Below are 8,906 nucleotides of genomic sequence, written 5' to 3'. Positions count from 1 at the left end.
AGGTTACAAGTTGATTGATAATCATCAAGATCGTGACATCAGCTCATGCCATACTGGGTACCACTCTTTTTACTGTTTTTAATAATGACAGCTACTATTTATTGAGCTACTTCCTTTCATAGGATTTTTATTATTGTCATTACCAGCGACCTGAATGCCACTACCTATTGAGCATAGCATCTACTGTATGTGGGCCCTGGGTCAAAGGTCCCCTACTGATTGTTTCTTGGGTTTACAAATCTGAGTGAGAAGAGCTCGGATCAGTGTTTCACAGGTGAAAAAACCAGAGACACTAATAATTTAAATAACTTATTCCCATTTTCACAGCTGGTAAATAAGGGAGCTCACGTAGAAACTCAGCTTTGTTCGATGCAGGGCACTAATATTAAAAGGGCACTAATCCTCTCATGAGGACTCCACCCTCATGACCTCATCATCTCCCAAAGGCTTCATCTCCTAATACCATCCCATTAGGGGTTAGGATTTCGACATATGAGTTTTGGGCGTGGGGAGTGGCACAAACACTCAGCCCATAGCAGTTTCCATGGCAGTATGTTGAAAACAGCAGATCGAGAGCCTTTACAGGCTGCTGAAGCTGACTAAGTGGGTAGTAGCAGGCCTGCTCAGTCCCGCAGTTGTGTCTGACTCTTTATGACCCCGTGGACTACCACCTGTCAGGCTCCTCTGTTTATGGGACTTTCCCAGCAAGAATAATGGTGTGGGTTCCCTTTTCCTACTTCCCATTGGATTAGGGAAATTGGTGGCAGAGATCCACATTAAAAGGAAATGAAGAAACCCATCTTAAAAGGCTACATTCTGTTTAATTCCAATTATATGACGTTCTGGAAAAAGGCAAAAACTATGGAGACAGTTTAAAAAAATCAGTGATTGTCAGAGGTCAGAGGTTTTTAGGGCAGTGAAGCTACTCTGCATGAGGCTACAAAGGAGGATGCATGTCACTATATATTTGTCAAAACCCACAGGTAAACACCACCAAGACTGATCCTGAATACACACTGTGGACTCTGGGTGCTAGTGAGCTGTCAGAGGAGGTCCATGGACTGTTACCAGTGCACTGCTCTGGTGCTGGGTGTGGATAATGAGAGAGGATTGGGGCAAGGGGATATGGAATTCTCTTACTCTCTGGTCAGTTTTGCTGTGGACCTGAAACTGCTGTACAAAACAAAGTCTATTTTTAAAAAGGAAAAAGGAAATGAGAAGAAGTGCAACATAGAAAATATCAAAGGGCATCGTGCAGTAAAGATGAGAGGTGTCTTCTCAGGTATGCATATGCCATATTTCACTGAATCAAAGTCATAATCTATTGGAAGACACAAATTGGAAAGAGAAATTGCTCCCAATTAATGGCAAGATTAGCTGGGACTTCCCAGGTGGCACTAGTGGTAAAGAAGCTGTCTATCAATGTAGGTAGACATAAGACATGCGGGTTTGATCCCTGGGTCAGAAAGATCCCCTGGGAAGGAAATGGCAACCCACTCCAGTATTCTTGCCTGAGAATTCTATGGACAGAAGAGCCTGGCGGGCTAACAGTCCATGGGGTCACAAAGACACAGACATGACTGAAGTGACTTAGCAAGGGCAAGATATCAGAGTTTATAAAATTCATCCAAATTTCCAAGAGTTTCAAATGTGAAACAAAAATCTGTCAGAGAATGAGAGAGTACACACACCGGTTGCACATACTCACTGGGTCACTCTGTACAATGTATTTCCTATGGTGGATCATGGCCAAGGGGGCTTGAAAACTTCATCTTTTTTGATGGGCAAGGTGACTGGGGCATCCACGCAGTGGCTGAAGCCGCCAAGAGCACCCAGTGTGGACAACCGATTAGCATGTCAGCCATGGGCCGCCTGGGCTGCATGGTGTCCTGTGACTTGCCCCTTGGACGGCCACGTTCCAGCAAGGCTTGGGGTTACCCAGCACATGCCAGGGCCAATCCATACCAGGAAAGTGCATGACCTTCCAAAGAAGCAGCCCAGAGGTGTTCCTTTCTCAGATCTGTATTGTACAGAGAAGTTCCTGGCCAGGCAGCATCAGGTAATTAATTGAGGTGTATGGAAGAAAATCAAATGGAAATTGATATTTCCCAGGCAACACTCCAAAGGCTTGGAGCTGGAGACCGCTGAAGATAACTGAAGGGCAGCCCAAGATATGGCAAGGAAAGTTCTGACTTCTGATAGGAAGTGTGATGGATGGGAAGAGAGGGGAGAAAGACGTTAGAACCTTGGGTTCAAAATAATAATACAGCCTCTGTCTGTATTATTAATTCATTCATCCAACCAATATTTATAGAGCACCCAAGAAGGTCGGGTGTTGTGGCAAGCTGCTGGAGATCACAAATAACATGTCAGATTAGAATTGACTTCAGAGTCTTTCTGTCTGTGGTTCTGTACCTTGTTTTCCAACTTCTTCTTTTTCTGGAGCTACACAGCCTTCTTAGGTGCCCCAGCTGCAAGCTCAGAGTAGTGCAGTTCCTGAGCCACTCTTGACTGAAACTCAGGGGTGTCGAAGTATTCTTTGCTCCTTCCTGGTAGAGCTTGTCATTGAGTCCCAAGTTTCACTGCTTGAAGACCAGCTGGGCAGCTGTCACTGCCAGGGTCCTTCCTGTTCTCCCAGGAACCCAAGTAACAGAACTTCCTACTTCCTGCTGAACATATGAGCTGTAAGTTCAGTGTGTGCTGTGAGCTCCAGTCACATTAGATCTAGCTGTCCTAAGGGTCTCAGTTCCCACTAATAATAAGGCTAGCTGAATGTATTGGCCCTGTGATAAGATATGGATATTCTTCTTATAGCTCGGTAATCCTTTCCACAGTCCTGTGTGAGAGCACCTGTTATATGCCCATCTTACAGATGAAGAGACTGAGGCTTATTCTACCTCTTGCCAGTCCCTTTTGCATGTACCATTTGACAGGTGCTGATGGCATTCGTACCCGGTTGTTCAGTTGTTCTGTCACCAGAAATTCTTGACTGTCCTGCCCCACAGCCCAACCAGGAAACGGCAAGGCTTTGGCAAGTTCAAGGGGAACTCTCAGTCTTCTATCCTAGAGCGATCCCATTCAGGTCAAAACAGAGGATGATAAACAAAGGATGATATCGTCTGGGATGATGCAGTGAGGCAGGCTCTGCACAGCCAAGTGTGTATATAGATAATCTGAGCAGGAAGAGCAGTGGACAAAGAGGCCGAAACACTGGCTCACATTCTGGATCTGCCATCGCCTGCTTTGTAGCCTCGAGCCGGTCCTTGAATTTCCCTGGGTTCAGTTTCCTCATCTGTCAAATGCCTAAGTCCCTCCAACACCAACGTCTGGGGGTCAGTGAAGGCAGAGAGCATTATTGCTGACGTGTGTATGTGTGTGCACACACGTGTGCTCTCAGAATAAGGACAGACCTCATATTACACGCTGACAGTTGTATGCGGGGCAGCATGCTGTCTGTGATGTTCTATAAAATGGCAGGAAGGGTTTTGCTTTTTTTTCACTTTTTCAGTTCATTCAGAATTCCTCTCTAAGCCCCATCGGTAGGCAGATGTTGGGCTGAGGAATAGAAACCTCTACATGCTGGGCTGAAAACAGGGTTATAGCCAAGGAGATTCAGTGGAGAATCCAGGAAGTCATTATTCTGGTCGAAGAGCAGAGCTGTCTTATGGAGGGCCGAAAAGGGACTGGCTCATTCTTCCCTGTCTGAAAAGAGGCAACTTAGCCCTACCTATCAGGCATAACTTCAGCATCAAACTCAGATAGTCCAGAATCTAAAGAGAACCTCCTCCCCCAAGAGATCCATGTTGCCTGCCCTTCCTTTAGCCAAGAATAGCATTTTCATTTTTCTGAAGGATGAATTTAAGTGCCAGTGTAGAGTGAAATATACCCCCTGAATAACCACATCGTGTAAGAGGTTGGCCTTCAGGGAGCTGCCCGCTCTCAGCAGGTGATAACCTGATTCTCCCAGGTATCGGTCTCTTCATCCAGCAATACTTCCAGGGGCCCTGTAGATAAGCAAGGCACCGCGCTGAGTGACTGATTCCATGCTCCAAACTGGGAACCACATGCCATTCTCTGTGTAATTAACATGGATTCATATACAGAAAGGAAGCTACCAATGTTACTAAGTGGGATCCTGGGAGGCCCTTGCAGTTTCTCTTCACCGAGAACTTTATGAAAACTCTTAGAAGAGGAAGTCTTGTGCCGACTTGAGCTGAGTTTTATTTCTGTGTTTTGTTGATCTTTGCGTGCATGCCACCCGTGATGTCTCCGATTGGTTGTGTAACCCAGGTAGATCATGGGGTGTTCTGTGGTTTCTGTTTCAAAGAAACAAGAGTCTGACAAGCCTATAATAATTAAACACGTTTCAATTCTTGTCTTTTGATGAAATGCAGGTGAGTGTGCATCCTTAATTCAGCATACATTTCTTAAAAATCTCTCCATCCCATGTTTCTCTTCTGAATAATCTCTTCCTAGTTCTCAAGCACCTCCAAACTTTCTCCCTCCATTAGCCCTTGGGGCAGCCTGCCCCTACTTACCTCTTTACTATGTAGATCAAAAATCTCTCTTGACTTCCTTAGCATTCTCTCCACTGCACCCCTTCCCTTAAATCTCAGCAAGAAAAAGAGGCCAGAATCTAAGCCAGCAGACAAACAAATAAAATTCTCCTGGTGTGAGAGGGGAAATTCAAGAATACTCATTGGTGGGTATTCTTCATCCCTGTTACACTCACTTCCTTCTGTGGAGCCCTTGTTGCTATTTACACTCTTCTCCATCTCTGCTAATATAAGTGCTCAAAGGGCACTTTAAGTATAATCATTATCCATTGATTTTTTTTTTTAATTTTTGCAGAGGCTTTTATTCCCTTCAGTAAGCTCTGCTAAAGCCCGGCTGTTGGCTCTATTTGTTAAAGAAAGAGCTTTGTTCTGTGTGGGTTTTTCTCTGAACCTGAGTTTTCTATCCATCCTCAGTGTGGGGTAAAGGGGAGATTTTCTGCCTCGCCCTTTGGTGAGAACAGTCACTTCCTGATTGGAATTTGAGCTGAAAATGTGTTGTATGTGTTGTATGAATACTCACAGACATTCCTTTTCAGGAGTTTGACAGTCAGTAGTAAGTAGGAGACTCAGGATACCAGAAAGGGAACCTTTTGACTTAAAATTACCCCAGTGGATATAAGATAAACATCAGAGACTTTTTTAGAGCAGATTTTAAAAGAAGTAAGAAAGCAAAAGCTTCATAAAGTGATGGGACCATGGAGTTCTGGAAAAGGGCCCAGGTGGAGAAGCTGTGGCTTTGAAGATAAACTGCCTGATTTTGCAGTTTTACTGAGTGCAGACCCCGGAGATGGGGTGAAGTCAGAGTTTCGTCTGCTCACGTTTCTTCATAATGATGTTTCACGTGATGCAAGGCTTGCCCGTTTACCACATGCTTCCACATGCAGCAACCTCATCTTGTGTCTCTAGGCAGACTGACCCCTCTGGAGGTAGCCCATGTGAGGAGTTAGTCCAAGTTCACGTCCAGCATCCTTTCCCCACCCCTTCCTCCAGACCCTCTTCTTCAACACCCCCGTAGTCTGAGTTGCATCTCCCCACTCGGTGTTCCTAGAGCACCTTCTCCCCACTTTCCTATCACTCATTAGACTCTGGGAAAGCCTTCTTTTCACTCTCTTACCTCAGAGAAAGGGGCCAGAGAAGGAATGAAAACAGTAAACAGCACATTATCAAGCCTGTTACTATGGGGACTTCTGCAGGGACTCTTTGAAACATGCCTTGGAGTTTTTGCAACTGAAGGACAAGGAAGCTGGGAAATACCTACTAACTGCCCATCCATCCTTGACTGACAGGAGTCTCTGGGCTTCTGATCCTTGGAACATTTTGGCTTGTTCTCTGCAGGGATGAAATGTGTTTCACAGGTGGTGGTGCTGTAGGAAAGGGGGGTGGCCCTCAGGGCCCCAAGAGTGAGCTCTTATCTAACACCTGGAAAAGAATTGTCCAAGGAGATACGTGCTGACAAAGTAAGAGACTTTATCCGAAAAGGGCACCTGGGCGGAGAGCAGGAGGGTAAGGGAAGCCAGGGGAACTGCTCTGCCACGTGGCTCGCAGTCTCCGGTTTTATGGGGATGTGATTAGTTTCTGTTGTCTCTGGCCAGTCATTCTGACTCAGGGTCCTTCCTGGAGGCGCACGCATCGCTCAGCCAAGATGGATTCCAGCAAGGAGGATTCTGGGAGATTGGTAGGACAGGTGGCATCTCCTTTTGACCTTTCCCAAACTCTTCCGGTTGCTGGTGGCTTATTAGTTCCCTGTTCCTTATCAGGACCTCCTGTCGTAAAGCAGCTCATGCAAATAGTTACTAGGGCGCCTGACCAGGATGGGCAGTTCCAGTCAGTGTGCTTCCCCTAACAGTGGGGGGAGGGGACCTCAGGCAGTCACAGTGGTTCTCAGTTAGCAGCCTTCTGGGGGGTAGGGCCCTGGCAGGATCTGCTACACCCAACCCTCTGTTCTACTCTGACTCACAGAGAATGGGTTCCAGCTCCCAGCTCCGTGTCCAGCAGTCTCAGTACATGTGGGCAGAAACTAGATAGGCATGCATGCAAAAAGCCCACAGGCTTACTCCTCCATCTAACATCAGAGTCTCTTAGTGATGCTGACAAAGGCAAGGCTCTTAATAGCCACTAGTGTGGGAAGTGAAAAGATCCCTTATCAGCCCAAACACCCTTCGTTAGAACTCGTGAACAAAGAAGTGAAAAAAAAAAGATCTTCCCACCTACCCCAGTAAAAATACATGTCTTCAGTATGAGTCCCTTCCTGATCTACAGATCTCTTCCCCAGCCCTTCTCCTCCTCTCTCCAAGCTCATCCTTTGTAGTAGAAGGCAGTTAGGAAGGGAGAGCCACGGAGGTGGCCACAGCAGGGAGGGAACCAGCTGCGTGAGAGAAGAAATAGGAACGGAACTGGGAGACAGAGACCTTAGGGACTGACAAGCATACTGAGAGAGGGCGCTCTGTTGCTCTGTAGAAACAGTGGGGGACAGACAGACAGACAGACAGACTGAGGGCTGAAACAAATAACCAAGAAAAAAATCGGTTCCTTGCTGCCCCAGACAGCTTTTTTTTTTTTTTGGATGTGGACCATTTAAAAAGTCTTTATTGAAGTTGTTACAATATTGCTTCTGTTGTTCTGTGTCTTGGTTTTCTGGCCACAGGGCATGAGGGATCTTAGCTTCTAGACCAGGGGTGAAACCCCCACTCCCTGCGTTGGAAGACAAAGCTCTTAACCACGGAACCACCAGGGAAGTCCCAGTTTTGTTAAAACTTTTTAAATTTTATCTTGGAGTATAGTTGATTAACAATGTTGTGTTAGTTTCGAGTGGACAGCAAAGTGATTCAGTTATACATATATGTGTATCTATTCTTTTCCAAACTCTTTTCCCATGTAGTTTATTACATGTTATTGAGCAGAGTTCCCTGTGTTATACATACAGTAGGTCTTTGTTATTTATTTTAAATATAGCAGTGTGTATGTCAACCAAAAATCCAGGCAGCTTTTAATTGTTGTCCAGCTTCTGCTTCTATCTGCTCATAAGTTAACTTTGTGTTAAGAAGAAAAGGGAGCTTAGGAAAAAAAAAAGAGCTTGGGGACTTCCCCAGTGTTCCAGTGGCTAAGACTCCACGCTACCAGTGCAGGGGGCCTGGGTTCAATCCCTGGTCACAGAACTAGATCCAGCTGTCACAACTAGTACCTGGTACAGCCAAGTGAATAAATAAATATTAAAAAAAAATTTTTAAGTGCTTAAGTGGGGACAACAGAATAGGAAGGGGTAGGGGAGAGGGAGGCAGAGGCATGAGAGGAGGGAAAAGAGATTCGCATGTTCAGGAGGGTCTGTAGTCAACCTGCTGGAGGGCCTCTTTTCTTGCTCCCAAAGCTGGGGAGAATAAGTTGGGTGTGCAGTGTGAATGCATGTGTGTTCATACACGTGGCCGTGTGTCTTTGTCGTGTGTCTCTAGCTGTGTGAGCACGGGGTCTGAGCAGTTGTTGGTTGTCTTGGTCACTTGGTGTATTGGTGTGTGCCTGCGTGTGTGTGTGTGTCCATGTGTGTCTGTAGTCTGTGTGTGTGATTATATATCTAGGCACAGACTCTCAGATCTATTTGTTCCCGAGAAGAGAGAGGAGTAAATGAGTGAGAAAGCTTCCATTAACATCTTCTTAGCTGCTAAGTGATGATCCCCACGAATCTGGGCTCTGAGAAAGAAGTCAGGGCAGAGACGGAAAAAGGAAGGGCAGCCATCTCCGCATGCTTGTCTTCCCAAGCTCGTCGCTAGCTCCTGTCCCAGCCAGGGTGTGTCCTGTTAGCTTTCTAGGACAAGGATCGGACGTCCTCACGTTGAGGTTGGGGTCCAGATGGCTTGACACATGGTAGGGTAATGAAAGAGACTAGAGGCAGCCCTTCTCTCCCCGAGGCTCCTCCTGCTGGCTGAGGCCATGAGGGAGAACAAGAGTAGCCAGATTATTCTGGTTTCCTTAAAAATATTTTTCCCTATGGTTTATCACAGGGTATTGAATATAGTTCCCTGCGCTATACAATAGGACCTTGTTGCTTAGCCATCCTATAGATAATAGTTTGCATCTGCTAACCCCAAACTTTCACTCCATCCCTTTCTCACCACCCCTTCCTGCTGGCAACCACCAGTCTGTGCTCTATGTCTCTGAGTTATTCTGTTTCTTTTTAATGGTCATTTCTTTTTTGAATCAATGAATCCTTATAAACATTATAGCACTTCAGAAACACACAATTTAAAACATGAAAATCTCCCATGATCCTGTTAGCATTTTGATGTCTTTCTCTCCACATGTTTTCTTTGCACAGACTAGCATTTTGGATATATATTAATATGCATATATGCACGTAAT

Source organism: Bos grunniens, chromosome 19 (genome assembly GCF_055505025.1).
Source record: "Bos grunniens cultivar Pamir isolate PY7600 chromosome 19, Bosgru_T2T1.0, whole genome shotgun sequence".
Classification (NCBI taxonomy): domain Eukaryota; kingdom Metazoa; phylum Chordata; class Mammalia; order Artiodactyla; family Bovidae; genus Bos; species Bos grunniens.
This window is presented reverse-complemented; position numbering follows the sequence as displayed.